The following is an 18,989-nucleotide window of genomic DNA, read 5'->3' as shown; positions in this document are numbered from 1 at the left end:
AGGCGCAGCCCAGCCAGGGCCAGGCACAAGAAGCCTGAGGAACCCTCCCAGCTAGAGGAGCCGTCCCTGAGTAATCAGAAGTGGGCCATTATATCCTGATGGCTTGAACTTTGCTTTTACTATCTGAAACCACAGTTTCACACCGGTTACTTCCCAGCCACCAAAGTAGGCCAGGGAGCTTCATTTACAAATGCAGTAAAACAGATTTTGGTAGCTAGTGTTCCCCCATATCCCGGCTCCCCCAGCCACACACACACACCTCAAGTTACGGCTCCCATATATCAGGACAGGAGGTTGTAGCAAGGATTCACAAAAAGTAGAAATGAGTGAGAGAGGGGAAAAAAATCGGAGCATAGTTTAAGGTTTTAAATAGTTAAGAATTATGGCCTATATATCCACTCCTTAATTCCCAGTGTCCAGCTTTCTTGTGTAGCTAGTCCCTACTAATACTAGGAATCAAAGGGCATGCAGTACCAGCGAGGGGCTATTACAGCCCACACTTTATTACCCATTACTACTGAGGTCATTAACGGCAAGAGTGATTGTCGCAGCCCTCACCTATTGATCACTGTAACTGCTATCATTTAATCCTGTGTTGAATGTCTGGAAAGCAGCTAAAGGCACACGAGAGAGAGTGGGTTAGCGTGGAGAAATATGGCCAAAGCTTAGAAATTGCACTTTGATTCATAAAATCTAGCCAGTGGTTTAAATCAATAGTATTTAAAACAGTCATGTGAGTTTTGAACTACAGCCGTCTAATATTTATAGGGCCCTCATTGAGAACGTTCCACGAAAACTAAACTTTGTCGTCCCCCCACCTCCCTCCCCCAGCCCCAACACCCACCTCACCCTCCTGAAGATAAAAATTCATTTCTGAGGCTAAGAGTAGCTACAAGGGCTTTTGTCTTATCTGGGAGTTGAAGCTTATTCTTGATTTTTTTTTCTCCCCCTCAGAAAACAATTTAAATATAAGGCAAGGGGGAAAAAAAAAAATCCTGATCCTGTGCTACAGCTATGTTAACTGTTTGAGTGGACAGGATTGAGTGCTGCATGGGGCTGTATGAGCTGACAATGAATCACAGGAGGCAACTTATGAAAACCTAGAATGATTCTGTCTAGCTGCCTTCAGGGATCAGAAATTCGAATAAAACTTCTGGCAGACATTTAAAGAGCGCTAACCTTAAACACACATATGCACCTACAGTGGACACTCCTTAGTTGAGCTTCCAGGGATATCATGAATTTAAAAAAAAGAAGAAGAAGAAGAAGTAAAAACAGTGCAGGATCTGCTGTTGACTGATACCAATGGGGTGTGGCCTGACCCAGGTGCACACAAACCCTCCTGAATGGCAGAAATACAGCTGTGCTTGGCCATCCGAACGTGGCTAGCATGGGCCTGCTGCTGCTTAAATACCCGCAACTGGGGAAGCATCTTTTGCACCAGCAACTGCTGGCAAAGGCTCAGTCACTTCTGGCATAGTTTTCTTTCTCTCCACGAGGACTCTGTGTTGCTGGAACACTTGCAGACTATTAAACAATGCACTCTGCTTTCTTATTTCTCCTTTAAAGTGGGGGAAGGTGGGCAATGGGGAAGAGGGCAACTGAAATTTCAAAAGCAAACAAACAAATAAAAAAAAAACAACCACTCATAGAAACAATAGTTGGTACTAATCTAGGAGACAATTGAAGGAATTGGGTGGGAGGCGAGATGACACAATATAAATACTGAAAATAACATGTTATCATTGCTTTCTCTCCCTCTCCTTCACACTGAAGTTAACTACAAGGCACCCCTGCCCAGCACAAATACACACAGACTTTGTCATTCACATCCCCTCAAAATGACTATGGACACAAACCATGTAACTGGGATGGTCAAAATGCAGCACCACACTTCATTTCCAGTAATTATCCATTACTTTGTCCCATTAAATTATTTCCAAAGAATTATTTGGAAACTGCTTTTTGACCGCTGATCACTCACGAGCCACATGTATGCCCCAGAAACTCATCTGCCTTCCCTCCATTCTCTAAGCTGTGTTTGGGTGGCAACTGAAGCAAGCGGTTAGGCAGTGTCACCCAGTCAGCCACAGAACGAGAGCAAAACAAATTCAATTAGAAGGCTCTGGAATGTCAAAACAAAAGCAAACAAAGAAAATGGCTCTATTTTAAGAAAAAGGAATTATGCCCAATTTTCTAGGATCATAAGGAAGCTAGCTTGTATTTGTACCAGCAACCACCTGGGAAAATATATGCCTTTTTACAAAATTAATAACCAACAACTACAACAGACAGATCAGCAGACAAAAAAAGGCAGAGGGCTTCTATTCTTCGTGTCACTAAAAAATTTAAAAAATCAAACAAACAAACACTCCAAAACTTAATCAAGTACCATGCAAGGCAGCTGTATCACAAAATGGGGGGAAATGTATTTCTGACATAATATTTCTGTCTTAAAAAAAAAAAGACATGGTATTCATGTGGAAAGTATAATTCTCTTTCATTGTGGAATGCTGCTTTTTGTATAACTCTTTTAGACTTAGCTATTTTGCCATAATACTGTACAAAGCATTAAGGCAGGTAATGGTTATCATATTAATGCAAAATCATCTAAGTAGTCACTCATCAGCATAACTGTTCTCTCAGTAACAATACAACCACCTATTAAAATTTTAGCAAAAAAAAGAGGCCTCTTTAAAATGCAATTAGCATTTCATTTTTTATCGTTTTGTTTATTACATTCTATCAAAGAGAGGCTATCTTCCTTTCACAAAGAATTGTTAAGGCCAACACTTGCCTGCCAGTCAGGAGTTATTTCCGGTTACCAACCCCAAGAAGCCATCTCCTGCAAAACTGAGTTCTTATTGTCTTTACATTAAAAACAAATGGTAAAATTCACATTTGTCTACAGCACAGGGAGTGGAGGCTGCCCTGTGATTCTCCACCATTTCCCAGGCAGCCAAGGTTACGCCTGTAAGCGCCAACCTAATTGTTTTACTTCTAATAAATATCAGCTTCATTTGCATAAAAATGTAAAGTTTACATAAATTAAATCGCTTCTCCCATTAGCAATTGTTAAATACAGGAAACAATGGGAGCTGCACATGAAAATAATCACTTGCTAAGAACTGATCTCTTCAACTTCCAAACCACTATTATTATTATTATTATTATTATTATTATTTGTCATTATTATTTAAATCGAGGAAAATGCTTCTCTTTCCTTCCTTGATCTCACTTTCCTGTAGGTGGCTGGAAAACTGCTTAGTGTGGGTAAAATATTCTGACATTTCATATTAACAGAAACAACAAAATCCTTTTTTTAAGTGCTGAGAGCAGGAGATGGAAAAACGAGTCCAGAAAGTTCCTTAGAAAATACCTGACTCGCCGACCTCTGACTCCCAAAAGGACAGGGAATAGACTGGTTAAGTCAGTTTTCTTGAACTGAAACATTTTTACAAACAATGGCAGAGGCAGAAACTGCATCAACCCAGCTCAGAAACATGCACCATTAAGCGAACAAGAAAAATCTGAAGATAGTTTTAGATCAATGGTTACTATTATATGGGGGGAAAAAAATTAAATGTTTACCCCTTCCCCCTAAAAAAAATATTTTTTTTCAAAACTAAGAATTAAGTTGATAATTCTCCTTACTTTAAGATAACTAACCCTGAAAATTTCAGAATAAACACATATAAATATTTCCCCCATATTATTAGGGAGCACTGTAAGTGAATTCAAATATACAGGTTGGCCCAAATTAGATTACTCCGAAGGTGACCATGGATTTACCAAGGCGCTACCATTTTCCTTTTACCTGTTCAAGAATTACTTATGCAGTTTCTCACACGTTAACTCCAGCACATTCACCTGATACATCACAGTTGAGCCAAGGGGTGCAAATGAGAATCTCATGAGAAAAAAAACATCAGTTGCTGCTTTGACAATTTCTCCATTCATTGATTTATTTCTAATACCGATAAAAACCCAACCGAAAGCTCCCTACATGTGAAAGATCAAAATATGTTTTTAAAAAGTGCCTTGTAAAGTCAAAGCAAATGAGGGACCTGTGAAGACCCGCCTCGTGAAGTAATGTGACAATTAAGAGCGACCCAATAAAAAGCCATCTTCAGGGACAAGAAAGAAAGAAAAAGAAAGAAAAAATAAGAAAAAAGAAATTAAGCTGCCACGACCGTAACAGGTTAGATGAAAAAAATCAAATTTTAATGTATTCTCCCCTGTGTCATCTTGTTTTGTCAAGACATCAAATAGAATTGGGAAGTACAAAATAACAAGCCCTTGAGAAATCACAGAAGCTGACCTTTTTGATGTTGTTGATTTACCTTGTTCTCGGTTATTTGAACAATGATGTTTCAGATTTAAGGGCAAGATAAAGCTTAAGAATTAAAACATGATACCGAGGTATTTCTAAGAAGCTCACCGGCACACTTAGCCCGCACTTCCATTGATTAGTTGCTTTAACCCGATGTGAACATGTGGCCTAATGCACTGGCTTGATACTCATTTTTTTTCCCACACTAACCTAATTTCCTCCCCAAACAACTGCCAGGTTGGAAGGACGCAGAAAAGGGGATCCCTTTCTCTCATCTGAATGGGGATGCCCAGGTTAGCCCTTCCCAGTGAGTCAAGGCCCTACAGTGTACAGACAGATGTTTAGCAGTGGAGGACCTGCGTCGTCTGTGTTAAATCAAAGGCAGTTGTGGGGAACAGAATGCACAAAACAGGCACTCTGAAATACTCAAACAGTTTTCAAGGAATACCATGGCACCCCCGCCCCCCCCCACCAAAAAAAACCTGCACCAAACAACAGTTTTAGCTTACAGGTTAAGCACTGGGCTAGACTTCTTGTCCCAGATCTAAACTAGAGGCACAGCTCGACCTCTCATCAGCAACCCAAGTGCGAGCCTTCTACAAAAATCTTAGGACAATGACACATGCAGAATGACTCGTACATACAGGCAGCTTCTACCAAGACATATACTGAACCAAAAAGATACAGCAGTTAAAAACATCTGTTTTAAAACACTAAAGGTAAATAAATCAGGGTTTGCAAGCACTAGAAATTTATAAAGACCAAGACAGCAAAGAAGCCTATTTGATGACTGTAACTCCTTGTTACTGACTGCAGAGCTTAACATGCGACACAGGGAGACACAATGTATGTGTTCAGTCACTCTAACCTTTTCTGGTCAACTGTTGCTACGGTTTTTCCTTGACTGTAAATCACAAGGAACCACCTCAAGGGGCTCGTCCCTGATTCCTGTTTCCCCAGTTACTCAGAGCGTCCTTCTAAGGTTCCCCTTTAGTGATGTCCGTCCACAACGAGACCACATAATAAAATGAATTTCTCCAAGCTTCCTCTCTGCCAATACAAACTGTACTCAAATTTTAGTAGGAGCTGCGAATCTGGCCACCACATTCTCTCCGGATCGTCACAGAAATCCAGTAATTCAAACGCCACTCCTGCCACGTTAGCCACGACAGAGCCGGACTTTGATTGCTTTTAATTCATCTAGGTTTTAATGTCCCTGTCTCTTGCCATTGTGTAGAGGCTGGCTGAAAAGTTGCAGAACTGGTCAGTGTCATAAAGGAGTTTATCTTTCAAGTGACAGCTCCCGACAATGTGTAAAGGCAAGGCTGCGATGGAGGTTTGTTTTTAAGGTACATTTAACTGCAAACAAAAAAAAAAAAAAAAAAAGGAAGATTTTTTTTTTTCAAACCCACCACTCCTATCGTAAGTAAACTGTAAGTCATCACAGGTTTACCAACTGAGCAAGGTTACGCAACACTGCATGCCTTTAGATGCACTGCTCTAGCTGGTGGAGATTTAATTAAGATCGCAGCCTCTAAAATCCCTGTCAAATGAAAATTCAAAGAAGACAATACTCTATATAGTTTCATGCACAAGGCTGCCATTCCACTCCTGAAAAAAATATATATGAGTTAACCCACGTTTCTATGGCTGCAGACAAAAGTTCACTAATTTTATTTTCTTTTGACACTTAAGTTGTTTTCTATTGTCTGCCATGAGATCATTCCCTTCCAGGGAAGGAAGGGGGAAAAAAAAAGCGAGAGTGAGACACTGCAGAAAATGCAGTTGACATTGTTATCCGACATTATCATAGCTTAGCTATGATGTCATCAATTTTCATATAAGCAATCCAAACTCAAAAGTTTCATCCGATGAAATATGTTTATTAAAAAACATAACACGAAAGCCTACCTTCTCTTTCAATTACTTGGATTAAATCACTGAAAGGCCGTGTTTCTCCTTTCTTTAAACGGCCAACTTTCTGTTAGAAAAGCTGCAGACTTGGGAGGAAAGGTAGTTCTTCAGGCAAACTGACAAATATCAAGTCCACTCCTAGCATTCATTCTGTAGAGTCCTTACGGTCGGAAAACAAGGATCTTTGATTCATTTTTATCTCTTCTACACTAGAATTGACCCGTGCTAATTTGTCTTGCAGGGAAAAAAAAAATGTGGCTGAGTGATATTTTACCTAGTCAAACGCATTTTAATTTGCATCATTTTGATATTTGGTTGCTTATGTCATGCCTTCGAAATGACAGGTGCTTGCAGCCTCACTCCTCACGGCCACTACACAAATAACTGTCTTGCCTGAAAGGGCTAATGCAGTACTAATGAACAATAAATCAACTTCGATTATCAAGTGTCAGCCCACAGAGTTCTGCCACATCCCAGGGACTCTGGCAGCCAGTGTCTGGGCAGGCAGTCTGTATTTTGGTTTCATTTTTACACACTTTTCATCGAAATGTGTCAGGCAGCTACAAAGAACCACATAAAATAGAGACTCCCCCCCCCCATGCTGCAAAATTCCTCGCCTTGATTTGTTTTACTGAGCGATGAATCTGAAACATCCAAGATAGTCTGCTATTCTTTTAGGCAGCAATAACAGCAACACATCAAATCCTGAAGTAGAATCTTAACCTGATTATGTTCGAGCTCTCTTTGCCACTGACAGGAGTTTGTAACACTTTACCACATACACCTTCTTTAACTGCATATGTATATATGTATATATAACACGCATATGCATATATACACAGATGTATGCATATGTATGTCTTCATGGAAAATATCTCACAAACAAATACACAGAGCAAAAAGGGTCACCTCAGAAATAAAGAAGTCACTTGCATCTTTAACTGAAAATAAAAAATGAAATCAGCTTTTTACCCTAACTTCCTAATGATAAAATACATGTAAGGTTTTTCCCCCCTTAGGCAGATTAGTCACTGATAGTATGATTCACGTTTCCTGTTATCAGCCTTATTTTTCCCCCAAATGTGTCACTTTCAGAATGTTGGAATCTATGGAAATGAGGTGATTTGCATTTTTAAATGGGCTTGATTAGAACATTTGGTCGGTGTGGACGAGCATGTAACAATTATCAGACATTTTAGTTGCAACCGGAAGGCCTTGAAGGAGTTAACCCCAGGGAGGAAGAGACTACATGTGCTGTGTTCTGAAACTACCACCCTTTTCCTAAAGGTTCTCAGCTTCCCAACACCATTCTTGGGAGGGGAAAGAAAAAGTCCCTTGCAGTTCGGAGAGTTTAGTTAGCTACACTGAAGGCCAGTTCAGACGGGAGTTCACCATGACAAGCCTTCAGCCTCCGGCCCTTCCAACCCAAACCTTGCTCACTACTTTATGAACGTGGCCAAGTAAAGCCACAGTGGATGCGGATCTCCAACCTGCCGGAGTGCAGGGTACAACATGCCTGCCTGCTGAGGTGCTGGGCTCTCTCCTTCCTTTCCCTCCCTCCTTACCGTGGGTGCGAACTCCTTGTAAATCAACAGCTAAGCTGCAAAGACAGACGCCTGGACAGACAGAAACAAACTACCAGAAGCCAAAGAAACCGCCACACTGGTTCCACTGAGACTGAAGGGTTTTCTATTTCACACGCTCTGAGAGTGACATTAATCACACACCCCAGATGGATGCCCCCCGAGTGGTGTGGAGGGATGGTACCAAGGGATAGCCAAAAGGGCTTTACCAAAGTGACTGCGCGAAGGCCACACCAGGGAAAAATGAATCGCCAACACCGGGGAAAGAGGCAGAGGGAAAGAGAGAAATACACGCAGGACTTCCTCCAACTCCCAACTCCACTTCACCCAGGAACAGTTTTTAAAAAGAGATAAGAGAGCTTAACAGACATCGCGAGGGAGATCTGTGTCCAGGACCCACAGGCCTGACTTCCCACCCTTCTGTTCCTCTCCGCCTCCACTTCCAGAGTGCAACTCCGCTCCAAGTTGATCAACAGCGCCCGGGCTGGGGCTGCCGAGCCTGAGAGTCAAGTTGAAGGCTGCGGGGCGCCCCTGCCTTCCCTGGCGAGGTCCCCCGGAACCCTGGGAAGCTGGCAGCGCACAGCCCGGGATGATAGGGTGGGTTGGGGGAGAGGAGGAGGAGGACAAGGAGGAGGAAGCGAAGCGGGGCAAAGACAGAGGAGGACCGGGACCAACCTGACACTCTCCATGTAGCCGCCAGGCGCGCGCAGCCGGCTCGGGGCGCCCGCGCGGGGCCGGGCTGGGTCCGGCGGCCTCGGTGCAGGCGGACTGCACGCGCAAGGGGCGCTCGGGCTCGCGGGCTGCCGTGCCGCGCCGCGCCCACCCGCCCCGCCTTGCTCCACCAATCACAACCCGCCTCTAAACACCCCGCGCCGCCGCTGCGCCCCACACAATGGGCTCCGCCCGCGCCCCGCGCCCCGGCCCCCTCCGCGCGCGGCAGGTGAAACCGACGCTCGGCCCCGCCGCCCGCCTTTTGTCTCCCCAGCAACTCCTCTTTAATTGCTGTTAACCCGGTGACCCCCCTCGGGCTGACGTCTGGGCCGGAGCCGGGCTTCGCGCCGGGGCGCGCATCTCCTCTTCCCCCACCCCTCTCTCTCTCTCTCTCTCTCTCTCTCTCTCTCTCTCTCTCTCTCTCTCTCTCTCTCTCTCTCTCTCTCTCTCTCTCTCTCTCTCTCTCTCTTTCTGCCTTGGGCCCCGCTGCCCAGCCAGCTTTGGGGAAAGGGCTTGTTTGTTTCCCTCTTTGAAACTGACAAAGAGTTGTCCTAACCTTCGGGGACGCTGAGCAGGAGGGCCACCCATGCGCCCTCCGCCAACCAAGCCCACAGCCCCGGCTGCTCCGAGCTACCGAAGCGGCCCAAGGGCAGGGTTGCGGGGCGCCCGGCTGCGCCTTTCCTCGAAAACCCGCCTTGGTGGAGAAGTTTCGCTTCACGTCGGTGGTGGGGCCCAACCTTAGTCTCCCAGCCACCCTTGCCGATCCAGAGGCTGCTTCACAAAGTATGCCCGTGCACACAGGGAAGGAACCCTACATGGGGCTCCAAATAATCCGCAACCCAGCGTGCCTCCTCGCTACTTCCCCTCTAGAACGACAGCTGCCACACGTTTGCTAAGAAATAATTCTTGAAATTCCTCTCTTATTTATGCAACATCAGCCACAACAAAAGCGCCTCTCAACAGGCACTTTGAAATGACCTCGGGTAGAAACACTCACTGCTTAGATGCAGCGAGCGAAGAGCAGTGTTGCTTTTTTCTTTTCTTTAAAGTCATCAATAATGCTAAACTTTGTTGGCTCAAGTGGCAGGATTTAAGTGGCAGGTTAGCCTAGTATGAGCAGCCTCAGAAATCACGTCTCGATTTTGCCATTTCCAAACTTAAAGAAGAACTTTCTGGTTTGTGTAGTTTTTTAAAAAGACCAAAACAACAACAAACAACAAAACTAACCAAAACATTTTTTATTATTTTCTTTAACAAGGAAACTGAACAGTGATATCAATGATTACTCACTTCTCTTCAATATGATTTTTGGGTTTTTTTGTTTTGTTTTGTTTTTTGTAACACCGTTTAACCTAGTAAATTTCCAGGGCTCTTACTTGAAAGAACTTTCCAATTTGAGGCGTATTAAATACAGGGTGCTATGAACAAGAAAGTAAGCACACTGGTAAAATTTCTAATCAAGAAAACACCTGGACTTCAGTGAGGTCGGCAGGACTAGACTTTACCCCTCTAGGGAATCTGGTTGGAAAATGCGAGAGCTTCCCACCCCTTGCCTTCCACATCTCTTCAGTTGTTAAATGGGTTTAGTGGACACCATTCTCCACACTGAAGTGTTTTATGTCAGATAACAAATTTATTAATGGCCTCTGTTTTTCTTCCAGGTCACAAATATGTCGCCCAACCCTTTCATGAATATTCAATGAAGAACCCCAGGGCAGTTTTGGGGAGAGGGGTGAGAGAAAGGCCTTGAATCTGACAGAACACCCTAACCCCACCATCAGTAGAACTCTGAGTTTTAAAGAAACAGGGTGATTCTTCCAGAAGGGCAGGCAGGAGCCCCAAAGTAGGAAATGAAAATAGAGGAAGTTTTCCTCAAACCAACACCCCTCAGAAAGTAGAAACAGCCATTTTGAAACATACAGTGATATATTTTTAAAAAATGAATTTGAGAGTGAACAAGCGTGAACAAAGCCGGGGTGAGCTGGAAATCAACGGCGTGTTTCCTCCAGCCTGATATCCACAGGAGCATCCAGAAAACTCAGGCCTGCTTTGACAAGTAGGGCTACCTCTGTGCAGGTCAGTGCCTATCAGTTAATAGTCACTAGGAGCTCCAAAACAAACAGTAAACAAACAGGCAAACAACAACATTACAGACGCACAGGACCCAGCTGTGGAGGCCAGCCTTACACAAAATAATTAAGGAGTGATGCAATGCCAATGGTAACTCAGCAGCTAAATTGCATGGTGGTGGCCGGGGGCACCGTGGGACTGCAGAGCGGGAGGGAGCACTGAGAGGCCTGGTAACGCCCCTTGGGGAAGTTGTGTGTAAAGGGTTGATGGTTTGGATAAAAGGGTAGGAGACCAGGCAGAGGGGAAAGGCTTAGCAACCCGCCCAGAGGCCACCTGGAACCCAGGCCACCCTCTCCAAACAGATACATGATATAGTGACTCAGGCTGGTTGTGGGTAAGGAATCGCCCCACCAGTGAGAAACCTGTGTTTCTTTGTAGGAGTCTGGGATATTTTGGTTAATCTTGGGAATCCTAGGCCGGCCTCGTGAGGTTTTTGGCCCTGGCATTCAGGGAGAATTGCTACATTCCATGCCTTGAGGAAAATATATAAATATTGAACCACCCAGTGACAGAGCAGTCATAATTCCTGCCATTTTTCATCACCTTTAACACAAAGTTGTTTTGGAAAAGCTAAGGCAAAAAAAGGCAAAGGCAAAAAAGAAAAAAGAAAAAAAGAAAAAAACAGGAAGGAAAACAATCAGGGTTATTGTGGGGGCGTTAGCTTGGTTACTCAACCCAGGAGCTGATGCAGCTGTAAGTTGAATGGAAATTGTCATCCCATTTTTCAGAGGGAGAAACTGAGATTCAGTAATATAAACTGAGAGCCAAGGCTTGGTGGTTAACATGCATGTAATACCAACACTTGGGAGGTGGGGCCAAGAGTTCATGGTTATCCTCAACTACATCACAAGTCCCAGGCCAGCTCGGACTCCATGACAATTCGTCTCAAAACAGAAAAACGAAAACAAACAAACAACAAACCAGAAAAGGCAAAGTGGTTTTTGTTTCCCCATGAGTCAAACCATGAGTCTATAAGGCAAAACAGACACTGGGGGGAGGGAAGCCTGGTTACACAGACAGGATACCCGAGGTAGGGGTGGGGGAGGCTCATGTTTAAGGAAGAGCGAAGGAAACGATAAATACTGTACTTAAAAATATTTTTGATGCCCACATCCTAACACCCACAACAGACACAGTCTTGTTCAAACACCACATATTAAGAAACCTGTCAGTTGCTAAATGAGTCCATTGTACACTGGCTGTGCACTTAAGACCAGATTACTGTGATCCCATACCAAACTCTAACCACCAAATAATACACCTGGGACTGGAGTCGGGCACTCTGTTTGGTTTCGCGGAGCCTCAGCCTTGAACGTGGAGGAAAGTGAAAGGTCTTCCTGCCCGTTCTGAGCTGGGAACGGAGACAGGACGTGTGGAAGGAAGAGGCAGAAGGAACATCCCCTCACGACACTATTCGACATGTTGATAAATGGTGCCACGGCAGAGATGTAGACACGGTCACGGGGCTCTGGCCTGCGTGCTTCTCGGCATCTGTCTGGCCAGAGCAGCTTGCATACAACCAGAAGAAGGACGCGGTGATGGGTCCAAAAATGAACTGTGTGTCTGAGAGGTCAAAATCTAATGCAAGCTCGTGGTCTTCTTCCAAACAATGGTTGCATTAACACCCCCCACCCCTGCCACTTTTTCAATTAATTTAGTAGAGTACCCAGAATAGAATGACAATATAAAAAAAAAAAAATCTTGCAAGTGATTCTTTTCATGAGGCCAGGGCATAGAAATTTTAGGTCCTTCTCCATCCAGCCGCACGTCTGATGGACTGCCAGAGAGACCTGCTTCCTCAGAACAAACTCCCGGCAGCGTTCTCCAAAGACCACCAGCGGGGCCAGCCAATTAGAGTTTCTAAATTGCAACAGCCATGCCCCATTCCTGAGATTTGGGCATTTGTCTCTAAGGAGGCTCATTTCTGTCTTGATTTAAGCAGGGCTTTTACTTAAAAATATAAATTAATACATCATCCATCTGCAGGGAGCTAGAGCAGTTAGCTGCCTATCGATACTGTTTATGTCGCTGTTATGTCGACGTTGACAATAAGACTGATTATGTTGTTTTTCATCTGTGCCCGTTAGTTTGGCCAAGGGAAAAGCCTCTGCTGCACAGGAGTTCAAGTTTCTCCTTGTGACAGACTCCAAATTACCATTCACAGCTTCACCAAATGCAATGTTTTATAATGTCAGCATCCCTAGGCAGTTGATATGTATACACAGTAGGACATAGCAACATTTAAGGGACTTATAAGGGGTACGTGAGCTATGCAAAACATTCAGAAAAGAAAATGTTTTAAAATTCTTCACTGAGACCCTGTCTCAACAAGAAGGAAAGGAAGGAAGGAAGGAAGGAAGGAAGGAAGGAAGGAAGGAAGGGGGAGGGAAGGGAAGGGAAGGAAAGAAAGAAAGAAAAAAACTCCGTCACGATAAATGTGAAGACATTCCTAAGCATCAAAGTAAATAAAGTCATCCAAAGAGAAACAACACCAACCTCTCGAACCCTGCATCCAATTGACTAATAAATTACCCTCTCTTGTTTATGATAAAACTATAATCCCTTGCTTTAACATGATATGAAGTTTATTAGTGTGCTGCTTCAACTACGGGGTTGCAACAGATTACATGGATGTGCGTTAAATTCTCAAAACTGTGCACATTTTAGGGAGGGCAGGAGAGAATTCCCCCATGGGTCAGGACCACCACCAAAAGACACTCTTCATGTCCCCTCCCAAGAGTGACAGCATCGATGGCTCCCCCATGTTAACCCTGGGCAGGAAGCTTACCAGGGAGAGGGCACTGAAGAGGAATGATAAGAGGGCTCTTGGGGGGAATGAAATTCCCTTTTAATTTTTTTTTTAACGCTTAATTATGTAGAAACTCGCTGATATCAGATGAACCCACTGACCACCGTTAGTGGAGTCAGCTTTTCAGGAGGCCTGTGGTGTGAGTGTGCTACAAGCAGGCTAAGAGGCAGGGGAGCATGTCCCATCTTGCCCTGGAAACAAAGCTTACAGATCCTCCTCCTATGCCACGCCACCCTCCTCTGACCCTGAGTTGACACACCCTCGTGTCAAAACCTTCTTTACGCCTGCCCTCTGCTGGTAAGCCTGCCAGGGTTAGGAAATTTCATCTATCTCAACTTATTTGGGAGACAACTTCTAAGAAGCAGACAGAGAGAAGGCGCGTGAGGATCTACGAACGAAAATGCTCACATTAAGAGGCTGAGGCAAAGCAGAGGGGGTGGGTGGGCAGGGGCACCTACAGCGAAATATGGTACTTTTAATGGGCGAACCAACATTCAGCTCTTCTACTGCCTGCTGGCTCAGGGCTCAGGGCTCAGGGCTCAGGGCTCAGCAGTGCGAACTCTATATTTTAGCTTGCCTAGGAGAGCAACCTGCATGACTGCTGGGCATCCTGCCTTCTCTTGCACACTCTCCAGGGAGAATATGTCAGCGCATTTTCAATAAAACACCTTCTTAGCAGTAATGGGCCACTGTTCCCATTTCAATAGTCTCTAAGGTTTCATGATTTAGTATTTTAGCTGAGTCAAGTTCAAGTTTTCTTCTGGCAATCAGAAAGAAGATCCATAAAAGGAGGAGGGCTCTCTCATGTCTGTCCCATAAGTGAAAAAAACATTTTAACTTTTGAATCATAAGCTAGAGAGACGCCCCCCAAAGAAAGGGATACCGCGCTTCAGGCCCCATCCAGCTACCCAGTACTTGGAGGCCAGCCTTGGGGCTGCAGGAGGGCTCTGGCTTTTAGGGGGTAAATCTCCACAGCGGAGTGCTGGGATTTAGAAGTGCAACCCCTGTCGGGGTCAATGGGAAGCATGAGGCTTGCACAAATCCCTACATAGCATTTCAAAAATACATCTCAGGATGGGAAAATGCAACTTAGTGTTGCAACCTCAGAAGCCTTCGGAAAGTCGCACCCCTGACAGCGCATTAGATGCCGAGCGAATGTTCTTAGAAACAGCACCCAATCCGGCGGACCATAAACCTTACACCAGGGAAGCCCACACAGGGCCATGGAATCCCCTCCAAAGATAATTGCCTTCCACAGAGTGTGGCAAAGAAACCACTACATGGAAAACGGTTTCTGTAGCCCAGAATCTTTGGACAGCTGGCTTTTCTTTCCTTAATCGTCAGCGATCTCTCACACACAGACACTTAACCCTCTCCCTTTAAGAGTAGCCATAGCAAAGTGCAAGAGTGAATCTGCGTTTAGAGAGAGAAGTTAGGAGGCCTGCCCTGGGAGTGGGAGAAGGAAGCAGAGGCTGGAGGGAGAAGATGTCCACAGGAACATGGGAAGGGAACCTAAGCGGTGCATCCTCACAGGCAACCTTGGAATCCCCAGGCCAGACTTTGAAGGCTCAAGAAGTTTCCAGACAGTTCCAGGTGCTAGAGCACATCCAACAGGCACAGAAAGAGGCGGGCAGAGCAGTTCTCATCCAAAGTGGGCCTCCGGGGGTCTGGAGCTCACTCCTGACATGGTCACGAGTGAATACTGTAGCTGCGTAAATCATATCCATTCTTAGGGTCAAAATATTTCCCCCCAGACAGAGAGACGGATGGATGGAAGAAGGTCCAACTGATCTTACTTTGTAGGTATAGTCCTATGTAAAACAACCAGAACACAGTTTAAGGATACAAAGAGGGGTAGAGCTACGGCTCAGCAGTTAAGAAGACTTGTTGTTCTGGCAGAGCATCTGGATTTAGTTTCCAGTACCCATGTGACTTCTCACAATCATATGTGACCCCAGTTCCAGGGGATCTGACACCCTGTCTTGGCTTCCTTGGGTACCGAGTACCCATATGGAACACAAACATAGGTGTAAGAACACACACACACACACACACACACACACACACAATCCATGTTAAAGAAAGAGATGGTAGGTATAGTGGCGCACACCTATAATCCCAGCACTGGGATAGAAAGTGAGCAGTTCGTGGCCACCCTCTAACACATGGCAAATGTAAAGCTAGCCTGGGTAGTGTGGACCCTGTCTCAAAACAAAACAAACAGCAGCAAAAGGTGGCATGCGTTTTAGAGTTTGGGAATCACCAAGTCACCAGTAAGGCACAGAGCAAGAACTCCAAACACACTTGTGTGCAGCCTGACCAGAATTGTCATCTGGAAAAAAATCCTATTATCTGGGCATGGTAGTACACACCTGCAGTCCCATGAATAGGGAGGCTGAGGCAGGAGGAGCATGCGTTTGAGGCAAACCTGGGTAAGTAACAAGGCCTGGTGGCAGAGACAAACACAACACAACAAGAAAAGATGCAGGGGTGAGAGGGTGGAGGGCACAAGGGAAGAACCTGGGGAAATACCCGCAGCTGTGCTTCATGGAGCAAGGCACCGTCATACACATGCTTTAGGACATGATGGGTTCTGCAGAGACAAGATCTCAGATGTAGACACGAGGTGCCCTAATTTCCAAACACAGTGGCAATCTTCGGGCATGTAACTTTTCCCCTCTCTTCCTTAACCACCTGGGTTGGTCTGTGTCCATTGCCTGAAGCCTCTCCTTCCACCAAAATCACTTCTGAATTTCCTCCCAAGCCATTCACCTGCTTCTGTGTCATACCGGAAATAGGTGAAAGGCCAGTTTCATGCATCAGGAGGATGTTGGGAATGACAGGCGCAAAGCCTCACCTAAGGCTGGACTGCAGGGGAAATTTGGGAAACAACCTTCACCGAGACACCAGGTCCCTTCTGAATCAAAGAGCTCCGGAGAAAACGCACACAAAGAAAGTATGCAGTCCTGCCTGCAGGACGATTATGTATTCTTTGTATTATTCCAAATGGCATTTCATTCTTCATGAGGAAAAAGAGCAGATGAAGCAGGAAGCTTTCAGGTCATATAGAACTTCCCTCTTTTCAAACAAATAAGGAATTGTGTCTGAACAATAGGAGGGATGTCTAATTGATCTTAATTAAATTCACTGATGTCCAGTTTTTGAGATGGGTCAGGGCACATCTATGTAATGTCACAACCCAACAGGCCAGACCTCTGGGATTGAAGGGCACTGTGTTTAACTGTTGGCTGACACCCTTCATCATCAGTCAGCGTTCACCAGCATCCACCACAGTCTGCCCTCCTACTTCAGTATCTTGTATCTTGCTTCTACCCTTCTCTGCCTCAGGTTAGACCTGACCTCTTTGTGGACAGGGTCTCAAAGTTCATCAGCAGCTGCAATGCCTCACCAGGGTCAGCCTACCAATGGTGCCATGCCCTGCCATGACATCCCACGAGAAAGGACTCTGTCTGTCCCCACTGCCCCTTGGAGATGGTACTTTGGAGTTACAGCAAGAGAGAGGTGGGTCTGAACTCCACAGTAGGTATTGCTTACCGCTGAATCATAGAAGTACATTTTGCATTTCTTCATCCACATTAGAAGCAATCCTCTGCCTCACAGCGGGTAGACACTGCAACATTCTTCTGCACGAGTGTTAGTGTGCCAGTGTGCCAACGTTTATGGAGACCCAGACATATATCTACAAGCCCTCTGATGCTGCTAACTCGAAGGGATTCCTGTGCAGTCATTTTGAATGACAGAGCTGAGACAGGACTCTCTAGCCATTCTCACCTCTGGAACTCCAGCTTTCTCACCGGGCAGCCTTTCACTAGCTCTGGAGCTCGGGCACCTTAAAGGCAAGAGGCAAGAAAACCAACAACAAAAGACGATAGCCAGTCTTAAACAGGGAGGTGATGGGAATCCCAGAAAGAGGTCACTGAAGCTCATAGATGGGATTATGTCCTGGGACTTTGACAAAGAATCTGCCACATTAAGGGGGAATGAAAGGTGGTGTGGTACCTGGTAACATGAATAAAGATAAAATCAGAGGTAACCATGGAAGCATGCGATGGGGTAACTCCTTCTCACCAGCAGAAAGGCATGAAGCACAGACTGGTATACCTACTTAACAGAGAGATAGAGTGAGGCTCCAAGAATTTAAATAACTTATCCAATATCTTATTGTAAGTAATCGGAGAGTTGGGATCCATAATACTCCCCTAGAGATGAGCCTGGAGCTAGATGTAAGCCGAGGACAGAGGCCAATCCAGTTTGATTCCTTTGGAAGACAAATGTGACCACAGATCATCAGCTGATGGGTACAAATTAATCCTAAAGTGGTCTCCTTTATGCTTTTTAGACAAATGTCCTGGGGCAGTCCTCAAAAAGGCTCGCAGAATGACGGATTAAGAAGACCGAGGGGCGGAGACAACTGGCAAATGCCTTCCTTTGATTGGGGGTACTTCCCACTCCTTTCTATTGTGGGAGAAACTTTGCTCCTCGCCTCCTCCCAACACATTACTAGACAGATACGAGCCAGTGGCCATGGTCTGCATGGTGCCTGGCTATAATTTTGGTAAATATCCAATCTCCCTGTGCCTCAGTTTCCTCAAACTTCAGTCACCAGAGGCAGGTCACCACTTGTGGTTCTGTCAACAGTGAAATTCTTCCCACTGCTGTCATTGGCATCACACACAACTTTCTCCTTTGACCATAATGAATACAAACCAAAATGTGATTTCAGTCCTTGGGGGCTTCTTATGTTCCTAAGAGGGAGGGTATATCCTAACTCCCAAAATGCCCCTGTGCAGTAACTCTTTATACAATAGAAGAAGACAATTTGATTGGTTTGTACTTGTAATCTAAGGTTACTAGAACAGGAAACAGCTCCCTGAGGGCAAAATGGCCACCTCATTTGAATGCCCAGCTGCCTAGGTGTGCAACATTCGCCAGCTAGAGCATCTCTTGGATGTGCCAAAGGAATGTGATGGTCTGGTGAAGAGCAAGCTCTCCAGGATCTACTGAGTCCATTTTTTTTTTTGGAGGTTTATTCTGTTCCAAATGGCAAGAATTGTCAACTATAATTGGCAAAAAAAAAAAAAACCGACCTAACTTTGAAAAATCGTGTGAGTTTGTGAGTCTGTGTGCATGATGTGGTTGTGTTCGTGTGTGGCTATATGTGTGAGTATGTGTATGTGTGTGCCACAACATATGTATGGAGGTCAGAAGGCAAACTCAGCGGTCAGTCCTTGTCTTTCACCTTGTTTAAGACAGGGGCTCAGGGATGCTTTGTCTGTGACAATTGACCCACAAGCCTCAGGGAAGACAGGGCTTCTCTCTGTCTTTATAGCCGTGGGTTGGTAGATGCCCACTACCTTGTCTATTTACATGAGTTTTGTGGATCCAAACTCAGGTACTCATTCTTGTTCAAAAAATGCGGCAAATACACCGAGCCATCTCCCCAACCCTAGAGACCCAATTTTTCCAGAACTTTTAGCCCATTTTCCAA

The 18,989-nt window shown here is 45.0% G+C and overlaps 1 protein-coding gene across 11 annotated transcripts in view; it reads right to left on the bottom strand.

Moving 5' to 3' along the window:
* The window catches only part of Foxp1 (forkhead box P1), a 608,309-nt gene that overhangs the window by 92,908 nt on the left and 496,412 nt on the right, over positions 1 to 18,989 (bottom strand). Inside the window, exon 1 of one of the 11 annotated variants that reach the window (XM_087904469.1) lies at positions 8,506 to 8,656. The exons of 9 other annotated variants lie outside the window; for them this stretch is intronic. The gene's annotated coding sequence lies outside the window, so the exon portion shown is untranslated. Of the gene's footprint in view, positions 1 to 3,817; positions 3,898 to 8,505; positions 8,657 to 18,989 lie in introns of those variants that run through there. One more of the 11 variants, XM_087904470.1, reaches the window with a different exon arrangement.

The sequence above is a fragment of the Myodes glareolus genome, chromosome 3 (genome assembly GCF_982192425.1).
Source record: "Myodes glareolus chromosome 3, mMyoGla1.1, whole genome shotgun sequence".
Classification (NCBI taxonomy): domain Eukaryota; kingdom Metazoa; phylum Chordata; class Mammalia; order Rodentia; family Cricetidae; genus Myodes; species Myodes glareolus.
The sequence above is the reverse complement of the archived record's forward strand: the minus strand, read 5'-3'. Positions and strand labels throughout refer to the sequence as shown.